Source organism: Triticum aestivum, chromosome 7B, assembly GCF_018294505.1.
Source record: "Triticum aestivum cultivar Chinese Spring chromosome 7B, IWGSC CS RefSeq v2.1, whole genome shotgun sequence".
Taxonomy (NCBI): domain Eukaryota; kingdom Viridiplantae; phylum Streptophyta; class Magnoliopsida; order Poales; family Poaceae; genus Triticum; species Triticum aestivum.
The window spans coordinates 625679095-625690931 of record NC_057813.1 but is presented as its reverse complement, the minus strand read 5'-3'; positions in this window follow the sequence as shown (position 1 = coordinate 625690931).

Genomic DNA, 11837 nt, shown 5'->3' with positions numbered 1-11837 from the left:
AAAGGTCTCATCTCGGACCGCATCGCGATTAACGAGCGAAGAAGCCATCGGGCCTAAAGGCGACGACACGGAGGAACTCTCAATGAAAGCACCAATGTCAGTGTCAAAACCGGCGGATCTCGGGTAGGGGATCCCGAACTGTGCGTCTAGGCGGATGGTAACAGGAGACAAGGGACACGATGTTTTTAGCCAGGTTCGGGCCCTCTCGATGGAGGTAAAACCCTACTCCTGCTTGATTAATATTGATGATATGGGTAGTACAAGAGTAGATCTACCACGAGATTGGAGTGGCTAAACCCTAGAAGCTAGCCTATGGTATGATTGTTGTTCGTCCCACGGACTAAAACTCTCCGGTTTATATAGACACCGGAGAGGGCTAGGGTTACACAGAGTCGGTTACAATGGGAGGAGATCTTCATATCGTATCGCCAAGCTTGCCTTCCACGCCAAGGAAAGTCCCATCCGGACACGGGACGGAGTCTTCAATCTTGTATCTTAATAGTCCGGGAGTCCGGCCAAAGTTCTTAGTCCGGCCATCCGGACACCCCCTAATCCAGGACTGCCTCACCCCCAAAGAAAACAATGGCGATGAGGCAACAGAGGATAACCCCTTAGGGAAGCAATCAAAGCATGAGCATCATCGGCGCCGCTCAAAGCCCTGCCACAGCAATACCGGCACAGGAGACGAAAACAATCCGTATGGTGCCGAAGATGAATACAATCCCAATCAGCCTACCTTTGAGCAGGCCAAATAGGAAGACGGGCAGGTTAGCCCAGATGAATAGGCGCCGGACGGATACTTGGAGGATGACAACAATATGCCCCCTTCGAAGACGAGGTGAGCCTCGGCGACGTTGAATTCGGCGTGACTGAGGATCCCGTTGAGCAGGAGCGCTCCAAGTGTCGGCTTATAGCCACTGCAAGAATCCTGAAAAAGAAGTAGCAGTAGCTCCAAGCTGATCAAGATCTGCTCACAGACAAATGGACTGAGGTCCTGGCAGCCGAGGAATACGGACTCGAGCGCCCCACCAAAGGTTACCCAAAGCACAAGTTGCTACCTCAACTCGAGGAGGTGACCCTAGAGCCTACACTACCAGCACAGGACAAGGCAGACCGGCCACCTCGTGGCCGAGACAAAACAGCGTATCAGCCCAGATACAAGCCCGTCCCCCGACGCTAATATAGTACGGCCCGGGGCAATACGCAGGACCTGCGAGACATATTGGAGAACAAAGCATGACAACCAAGATCGATCTACGGATCGCGGGGGCGCGCCCCAACACATGACGATGACCGTCATGCCGGATACACTAACAACAAGTCCGACCGGGCCGAAAATTAACGACCAGACTTAGTCGAACTGTGCAGTGACATAGCCCGACATAGAGGCGCCGCACACCCCCTCTGCTTAACTGATGAAGTATTGGATCACGAATTCCCAGAAGGGTTTAAACTCGTAAACATTGAATCATACGATGGCACAACACATCCCGCGGTATGATTCGAAGATTTCCTTCTCCACATTCACATGGCCCGCGGTGATGACCTACACGCCATCAAGTATCTTCCCCTTAATCTCAAAGGACCAGCTCGACACTGGCTGAACAGCCTGCCGGCAAACTCCTTCGGTAGTTGGGAAAACCTGGAGGACGCGTTCCTCGACAACTTCCAAGGAACCTACGTGCGACCACCGGATGCTGATGACTTAAGTCACATTACCCAAAAGCCCTGAGAGTCAGCCAGGAAATTCTGGACTCGGTTCCTAACTAAAAAGAACTAAATTATCGACTGTCCGGACACCGAGGCCCTAGCGGCCTTTATGCATAATATCTGCGATGAGTGGCTCGCCCGACACCTCGGCCAAGAAAAACCAAAGTCCATGGCGGCCCTCACGACACTCATGATCCGCTTTTGCGCGGGCGAGGATAGCTCGCTGGCTCGCAGTAGAACCATGCCAAGAAACTCCGGCACTTCAGATGTCCGCGGCAGTAACGGCAAGCCATGGCGCAATAGACATAAGCGTCGGAACAATGGCGACAACGCCGAAGACATGGCAGTCAATCCCGGATTCAGCGGCTCGAAATCCGGTCAGCGGAAAAAGCCGTTCAAAAGAAACAATCCGGGATCGTCCAGTCTGGACCGCATACTCGACCGCTCGTGCCAAATTCACGGCACCCCTGACAAGGCAGCCAACCACACTAATAGAGATTGCTGGGTGTTCAAACAGGCCGAGAAGTTGAATGCTAAAAACAAGGACAAGGGGCTGCACAGTGATGATGACGAGGAGCCCCAGCATCCGAACACTGGGGGATAGAAGAAATTTCCTCCCGGGGTGAAAACGGTAAATATGATCTATGCCAGCCACATTCCCAAACGGGAATGAAAGCGTGCACTAAGGGACGTCTATGTGATGGAGCCAGTCGCCCCAAAATTCAACCCATGGTCATCCTGTCCGATCACTTTCGGCCGTAGGGACCACCCCACCAGCATCCGTCACGGGGGTTCAGCCGCATTGGTCCTTGACCCAATCATCGACGGAGTCCACCTCACGCGAGTCCTTATGGACGGTGGCAGTAGCCTGAACCTGCTTTATCAAGACACAGTGTGCAAAATGGGCATCGATCCCTCAAGGATCAAACCCACCAAAACCACCTTCAAAGGTGTAATTCAAGGGGTAGAGGCCCATTGTACGGGCTCAATAACACTGGAAGTGGTCTTTGGATCTCCGGATAACTTCCGAAGCGAGGAGTTAATCTTCAATATCGTCCCTTTCCGAAGTGGCTATCATGCACTGCTTGGACGAACCGCGTTCGCTCGATTCAATGCGGTACCACACTACACATACCTTAAGCTCAAGATGCCAGGACCTTGCAGGGTTATAACAGTCAATGAAAACACACACCGCTCTCTCCGTACGGAAGAGCACACTGCAGCCCTCGCGGCAGAAGTACAAAGCAGCCTTCTTCGGCAGACCACCAATTCGGCGATGACAACCCCGAATACCGTCAAGCGAGTCCAGAGTACTCTGCAACAGGATCGTCAGGCACACCAATAGGATTAGCAATCCGACCTCCGCCCCAGCCCCATTCAGGCGACATTCATGCTGCATGTACACAATTACGAACTCAAAATACCATGGGAATATGCGGAGGCGCGATGACAAGGCGGTCCACAATGCGGTTCAACCGCCACGAGGCCCGCACACACTTGTAACATTCTTTCTCTTTCAGGACCCTACTTTCGGGCAGCCCCTTCTGAGAACCTGATCATTGGACTCATCACAGGAGGGAAAACCAAGGAGGCAAGAGGCTTTGCGCACAAGGGAATACCCAGGTGGTCTCTGTTAATGATCGTTATACCTATTTTATATACCCTCATGTGGCCTGCCCTTGGATAGGACATGTCGAATAGTCCTATTTGTTTTTGCTTAATGCATTAGTCGTACACATACGCTTTGACGTATTATTCAAATAACAATGGGAAACAATATATAGCGTCAGCTTATTATTACTATCTCCATATTTTCCCTTGAATATTTATTTAATATTGCATCCGTACGCTCTGGTATGTTTAGTTTGCCAGGGGCTTCTTATTGTGCCCCACAACACGGCAAGAGAAGTCCGAACACTTTCACCAGTGCGGCACCCCTAACTTATAGCATTATATGCATCAGCTCCGAATCATGTCTTGGGTCAATAGTTGGGTTTGCTCGGCTCCCTTGTTTTGGTACCTTATGTTCCGTTATATCGGCTAAGGTAGCACAGGGAGAACTACTGCGATTGTGTCCCGGTTCTCCCGGACAAGCACCTCAGTAGAGAAAGCCGAAAACTGACTGTCATGATGCGGCGAGAGCTGGTCACTGTTCGAGAGGTCTTAAATCCTTAAAGATTTTTTTTGCTTCAGGCGAGGAATCGGCCTTGTCCGATTTAGGCGTGTATAGCTCCCCAATTCGGCTTTCCGAATACTAGGGGCTTCGCCGAAATTTAAAATTATAGACTTCTATGGCTAATTGAGAGTTATAAAGCCGCATAGTCCGATTGCCTGGTTCGCTGCGCTAAACACCTCCTTAAAGTACCAAGAATTTGGATAAAGAGTGTTTAGGTTTTCCACGAACACCCCAATACTAGTTATGCGGGGGCGGAAGCCAACGACTGGCCTACTTTCAGAATTTTATAAACAACCGCACAGAAGGTAATATTTTAAATCTAACAACGTTACATCACGCACACGAATTCGTTTTCTTATTACAGAAAGGACATGGGTATATTCACTCAAAGATTATGTCCTTGGTACATTCATCGGACACAAGATGAGCGCCTTTCATAAGGCCATCATAATGTTTCTCGGGGTAGCGATGCGCCTTACCCTCCGGTGGTCCATCCTTCACCAGCTTCTGTGCATCCAGTTTGGCCCAATGCATCTTCGCACGGGCAAAGGCCTGGCGGGCACCCTCAATACAGACGGATTGCTTGATAACTTCAAGACGCAGACAGGCATTCACCATCCGCTTTATACGGCCAAAGTATCTGTCGGGCAGGGGCTCACCAGGACACATCCGGACTATGAGGTCCTTCATGGCCAGTTCGTCCGCCTTGTGGAGTTCGACCAATTGCTTCAGTTGGTCACTTAGGGGCGTTAGGTGTTCGGCTCCGGCATACTGGGACCAAAACATCTTCTCCGTTGAGCTCCCTTCTTCGGCACGGTACAACTCTGTGGCATCCGATATGCTGCGTGGCAGATCTGCGAATGCCCCTAGAGAGCTCCGAATTCGGTTAAGTAAAAGAAATGCCTCCTCCACATGCTTGCTTTGCATAATGAATGCCTTACCCTCTGCTATCTTCTTGGCCGCCTGGATTTCCTGAAGGGCCTTTTGGGCTTCGGCCTTGGCGTCTTTTGCGCTCTGGAGGGCCTTGGCAAGCTCGGACTCTTGCGTGTTGAATTCATGCTCCAAGGACTCAAACTTCTTGCCGAAGTCCTGGAGATCTTGTTGTACCTCGCTTACCCGAGCATCCTGTTTTTTACGCTCGGTACACTCCTTGGCCACTTTGTCTTCGGCCTCGGATAGCGCTTTCTTCAGGGCCGCCACTTTGGTCGTGGCCCCTATTAAAAATCATGATGCCTTTTTGTTAGCATCATTAATTTTTTCTTTTTTATGACATATGGACGGGGCTCACTTACCCTTGTTCTCCTCGAGCTGCCTCTTCGTGAGGCTGAGCTCTTCTTCGACCTGCTTCATGTCCCGTTTGAGTCCGGCGACCTCAGCAGTATGGGAGGCAGCGGCTAATAGCAAAACCTGCTCATTCACATAGACATTCATTGTTAGACTCCTGTGGATTAGAATTGACCCTCCGTTTGGCTTTTCTTTCCGAACACCAAACAGAGTATGAGGGGCTACTGTCTATCGGGTGATATTTTCTCACACTTTTCATTACTTACCTCAAATCCTATTAGGAGGCTAGTGCAGGCTTCGGTCAATCCGCTTTTGGCGGACCGAACCTTCTCAATCACCGTACTCATAAGAGTATGGTGCTCTTTGTCAATGGAAGCACCACGAAGCACTTCCAGAAAATTATCCGATGCCTCCGGCTGGATGGATGTCAGCGGCACGGCCGGCTCGCCCTCCTTAACAAGGGGCTACCTACTTGAACCTGGAACCTTTGGAGGCTCCGGCGCGGTAACCGGATGGGAGCCAGACTTGTTGTGGCTCCCGTCCGCATAATCCATGGGGAGCTTACCCCCCATGTGCCCGCCGTCTGGGATTTCGCCTTGGGGCATCTCCAGAACCGTCACCCCCTCATCTGGTATCGTTTGGGACAACACCTCGGTGTCGTCCGCAGGTCGTGGGGAGGTGGCCGTCTGGTATCCTTTCGATTCAGTCAAGGACCCATCCGAAGAAGATACCGCCAGATGGGACCCGGCCGGGCTGCATATGCATGTCCGGCGTTATAACAAACCATGAAAATAAGATGCATTGAGCGTACTATAGAGTGCGGATACTTACTATTTCGCCAGGGGCTTGCCCCTGGGCAACCACTCCTCCTCGCTGTAGGCGGCCGTGGTGGAGTGATCCAGAAGGGATGTCTTTCCCTTCTTCGGCGTCCTAGCCTCCCCCTGCGGAGCGGATTTTCTCTTTTTCTCCTCCCGAGTGCGGGGAGGGGGGATTTCTTCATTTTCCCCCTCTCCGTGGGAGGAATCCGCCTCGGTGTCCTCGGACGACGAGTCTATTACGGCCCTGTGCCGAAGACCTTTCCTGGTCCCTGGGCCGCCTTCTTGGACTCTTCGGCCTCTCCAGATGGGGCGTTCTTCTTTTTCTTCTCCTCCCCCTCGTATTCATGGGAGGAGTGCGCCTCATTGTCTTCGGACGAGGCATCTGGTGCAACCTTGCGCCGAAGACCCTTCCTGGTCCATGTGGCCTTCTTCTCGGCCTTCTTCTCTGGCACCTTGTATGGCACCGGAACCAACATCTCTGTCAGGACTGTAGTTGTTGGGTCTTCCGGCAGTTGTGCCGGACAGTCGATCCGCTTCGCCATCGCCTCCTGTTTGGATAAGATGGTGACTTAAAATCCTCCCACGAATATGTTGGGAAAGGTACATCTTGTGATATTCAGAGGACTTACCGAATTGGCGAGGCGCTTTGCGCTGAGTCCGCGGTCCTCGGAGGTGGGAGGAGGAACTTCGCTAGCCTTGAACAGCACCTTCCATACGTCCTTATGGTGTTAGGACGGATCGAACTCCCACATATTGAATGCCCGTCTTTGACACGGGAGGATCCGACGGACGAGCATAACCTGGACCAGTTGACAAGCTTGATCTTCTTGTCCCTTATAATTTTGATGCAAGTCTGGAGTCCGGTCAGCTCTGCAAGTACACCCCAGGCCAGGCCCTTCTTTTCCCAGGAGGTGAGCCGCATGGGGATGCCGGATCGAAATTTGGGGGCCGTCGCCCTGTTGGTATTGCGCGACTCGGTGATGTAGAACCACCCCGATTGCCACCCTTTCACGGTCTCCATGAAGGAGCCTTCAAGCCATGTAATGTTGGGTATTCTTCCCACCATGGCGCCTCCGCACTCCGCTTGCTGGCCACTCACGATCTTCGGCTTCTCGCAGAAGATTTGTAGCCATAAGCTGAAGTGGGGCTTGATGCGGAGGAAGGCCTCGCACACGACGATAAATGCCAAGATGTTGAGGATGAAATTTGGAGCTAGATCATGAAAATCTAGCCCATAGTAAAACATGAGCCCGCGGATGAATGGGTGAAGTGGAAATCCAAGTCCGCGGACGGAATAAGAGAGGGAATACTACTCTTTCTCGAGACTTTGGGGTGGGGGTGATCTGTCCCTCCGCTGGAAGCCTTTACGTGATGTTTGCGGCCAGATATCCGGCCTCCCGAAGCTTGGTAATGTCCTCCTCCGTAACGAAGGAGGCCATACACTTGCCTCCCGCACCGGACATGTCGTGAATGGCTTTACGGAGAAGGTGAGAACTTGGGTGCTGGAGCTCGAGGGTGCGAGAATGGATGAGTAAAGGAGGAAGAAGGCGTGGGTGAAAACGGGGGATACTTATCTCTTTATAAAGGCGGTAGAAACTGTGCGCCTCCCAATTTGCCTGTTAAAATACTTATTTTCCAAGCGCCACGATTGATGGCACAGTTGGGTTACCCATACCCGTATTGATGAGAATCCCGCAATAAGGGGACATGATCTTTGCTTTGACAAGACGTGCCAAGGAAACCACCTCGCCATATGTGCGGTAGCTGGTTGTGAAAAATGGTTCGAATAATGACCGGGCCATGTCGTGATGTCACGCTATGAAGAGTTGTCAGCAGATTAGATTTGTGAAGTATTGTGCTCTCTACGGTGGTATGTGGAAACTATTTTGCAGAGTCGGACACGATCCTTGTGTTCGGAATCTACCTTGGAGTATTCGGAGATGGAACCCGCCTTGCAATGCTGGAGACAATCCGCGCGTCAGACTCATCGTCATTGAAGCCTGGTGAGGGAGTCCTGGATCAGGGGGTATCCGGACAGCCGGACTGTATACATCGTCTGGACTATTGAAGCATGAAGATACAAGACTCAAGACTTCGGCCCATGTCGAGATGGGACTCTCCTTTGCGTGGAAGACAAGCTTGGTGATCCGTTTATTATATTTCCTTCCTTGTAACCGACTCCATGTAAACCCTAGCCTTCTCCCGTGTCTATATAAACCGGAGAGGATGGTCCTTAGAAGGCTGATCACAATTACAATCATACCATTATAGGCTAGCTCTTAGGGTTTAGCCTCTACAATCTCGTGGTAGATCTACTCTTGTACTACTCATATCTTTAATATTAATCAAGCAGGAAGTAGGGTTTTAGCTCCATCGGGAGGGCCCGAACCTGGGTAAACATTGTGTCCCTTTCTTCCTGTTACCATCAGCCTAAGACGCACAGATCAGGACCCCCTACCCGAGATCCGCCGGTTTTGACACCGACATTGGTGCTTTCATTGAGAGTTCCTTTGTGTCGTCGCTTCGAGGCTCGATGGCATCTTCAATCGCTAACAACACGGTCCAGGGGGAGACTTTTCTCCCCGGACAGATCTTTGTGTTCGGCGGCTTCGCACTCCGGGCCAATTCGCTTGGTCATCTAGAGCAGATCGACAGCTACGCCCCTGGCCACCAGATTACGTTCGGAAACTTGAACTACATAGCGGATATTCGCGGAGACTTGATCTTCGACGGATTCGGTGCTGTGCCAGGAGAGCCGGATAGGCACGACGAGCACGGCCTAGACCTGCTGTCGGAGAATGCTCGGAACATCATCCCTGCAATATCCTTGGATCTAAATCCGGAATGGGTTGCGTTGCCCAAGGACGGAGGGGTAGACCCCACCCCGCAGGCCGCATACTCATCGGTGTTGGAGCCGAACACAGGTCTCACCTCTGTGGAGGCCTATAACCGCGGGCCCCCGGACTCGTATCCGGTTGTTGGTTCTGGTCCGCAGACTCTCAAGCCAGCCGAGCCAGGTTGGGCTCCGATAATGGAGTTTACAGCGGCGGACATCTTCCAACGCTCTCCCTTCGGTGACATGCTGAATTCATTAAAGTCTCTCTCTTTGTTAGGAGGCTCTGGGCCGAACTATGGCCGGCTTGAGTGGGAAGCAGATGACGAAGGAATTCGCTGCCCACCCACCACCCTCTTCATTGCCACGGTCAACGATTTAACCGACGTGCTTGACTTCGACTTTGAAGACATCGATGGTATGGACGACGATGCAGGAGACGTATAGGAGCCAACACTCACAGGGCGGTGGACAACCACCTCTTCCTACGATATATATATGGTGGACACTCCGAAAGAAACTAATGGCGATGAGGCAATGAAGGATAACCCCTCCAAGAAAAAAGCAAAGCATGGGCGTCGCCAGCGCCGCTCCAAGCCCCGCCAAGGCAATACCGGCACCGGAGACGAAAACAATCTAGACGGTGCCGATGATGAATACAACCCCGAACAGCCCGCCTTCGAGCAGTCCGAGCAGGAAGATGGGCAAGACAGCCCAGACGAACAGGCGACGGACGGGTATCCGGAGGAGGACAACTACATGCTTTCCTCCGAAGAAGAGATTAGCCTCGGCGACGACGAGTTCCGCGTGCCCGTGGACCCCGCGGAGCAGCAGCGCTTCAAGTGCCGGCTTATTGCCACTGTGAGAAGCCTGAAGAAGAAGCAGCATCAGCTTCAAGCTGATCAAGACCTGCTCTCAGATAGATGGACAGAAGTCCTGGCAGCCGAGGAATATGGACTCGAGCGTCACACGGCTGACCGGCCGCCTCGAGGTCAGGATAAAACAGCATATCAGCCCAAATACTAGCCTGCACCCCCGCGCCAGTTTACAACGGCCCAGGGCAATACTCAGGACCTGCGCGATAGACTGGACAACGCTGTAGGACAACCAAGACTGATCTACGGATCACGGGGGCGCGCCGCAGCACATGACGATGAGCGTCATACCGGATACACTAACAGCAAATCCGGCCGGGCCGAATATAACCAGTCAGATGTAGCTGGACTGCGTCACGACATAGTCCGGCACAGAGGCGCCGCACACCCCTTCTGCTTCACTGACAAAGTAATGGATCATGAATTCCCAGAAGGGTTCAAACCCGTAAACATCGAATCATACGATGGCACAACAGACCCCGCGGTATGGATCGAAGATTTCCTTCTCCACATCCACATGGCCCGTGGAGACGATCTACATGCCATCAAGTATCTTCCCCTTAAGTTCAAAGGACCCACCCGGCAGTGGCTAAACAGCCTGCCAGCATACTCCACTGGCAGTTGGGAAACCTGGTAGACGCATTTCTTGACAACTTCCAAGGCACATATGTGCGACCTCCGGATGCCGATGATTTGAGCCACATTACTCAATAGCCCAGAGAATCCGGCAGCAAATTCTGGACTCGGTTCCTAACTAAAAAGAACAAAATAGTTGACTGTCCGGATGCCGAAGTCCTGGCGGCCTCCAAGCATAATATCCGTGACGAGTGGCTCGCCCGACACCTCGGCCAGGAGAAACCCAAGTCTATGGAAGCTCCCAGGACACTAATGACCCGCTTTTGCGTGGGCGAGGACAGCTGGTTGGCTCGCAGCAGCACTACGCCACATTCTGGCACGTTAGATGTCCGTGACAATAATGGCAAGCTACGGCGCAATAGATACAAGAGACGGAACAACAGCGACAACACCGAAGACACGAAGGTCAATGCCAGATTCAGCGGATCCAAATCCGGTCAGCGGAAGAAGAAATTCAAATGAAACAATCAGGGACCGTCCAGTCTACATCGTATACTATAGCGCTCGTACCAAATTCGTGGCACCCCGGACAAGCCAGCCAACCACACCAATAGAGACTGCTGGGTATTTAAACAGGCCGGCAAAATAAACGCGGAAAACAAGGACAAGGGCCTGCACAGCGACGATGACGAGGAGCCCCGACGTCCGAACATGGGGGGACAGAAGAAATTACCCCCCCCCCCAGGCGAAAACGGTCAACATGATCTACGCCATCCACATCCCCAAGCGGGAATGGAAGCGAGCACTACGGGACGTCTACGCGATGGAGCCAGTCATCCCCAAATTCAACCCATTGCCATGGTACGGATCATCCTACTAGCATCCGTCACGGTGGCTCGGCCGCATTGGTCTTAGACCCAATCATCATCGGATTCCACCTCATGCGAGTCCTTATGGACGGCGGCAGCATCCTGAACCTGCTTTACCAGGACACAGTGCGCAAAATGGGCATCGATCCTTCAAGGATTAAGCCCACCAAAACCACCTTTAAAGGTGTAATTCTCGGAGTACAGGCCCGTTGTACGCGCTCTATAACATTGGAAGTGGTCTTCGGATCTCTGGATAACTTCCAAAGCGAAGAGCTAATCTTCGATATCGTCCCTTTCCGTAGTGGTTACCATGCACTGCTCGGACGAACCGCATTCGCTAGATTCAATGCGGTACCACACTATGCATACCTCAAACTCAAGATGTCAGGCCCGCGCGGGGTCATAACAGTCAACAGAAATATGGACCGCTCTCTCCGTACAGATTAGCATACTGCAGCCCTCGCGCCAGAAGTACAATGCGTCCTCCTCCGGCAAATCACCAATCTGGCGATGACAACCTCATGCTCTGTCAAGCGAGTGCGGAACACCCCGTAGCAAGATCACCAGGCACGCCAAGAGCACGACTAGCAGTCCGGCCTCCGCTCAAATCCCATCAAAGCAGCATTCGTGCCACGCTACACAATTACGCACTCAAAATACCATGGGCACAGGCGGAGGCGCAGCAGTGGCTCAGTC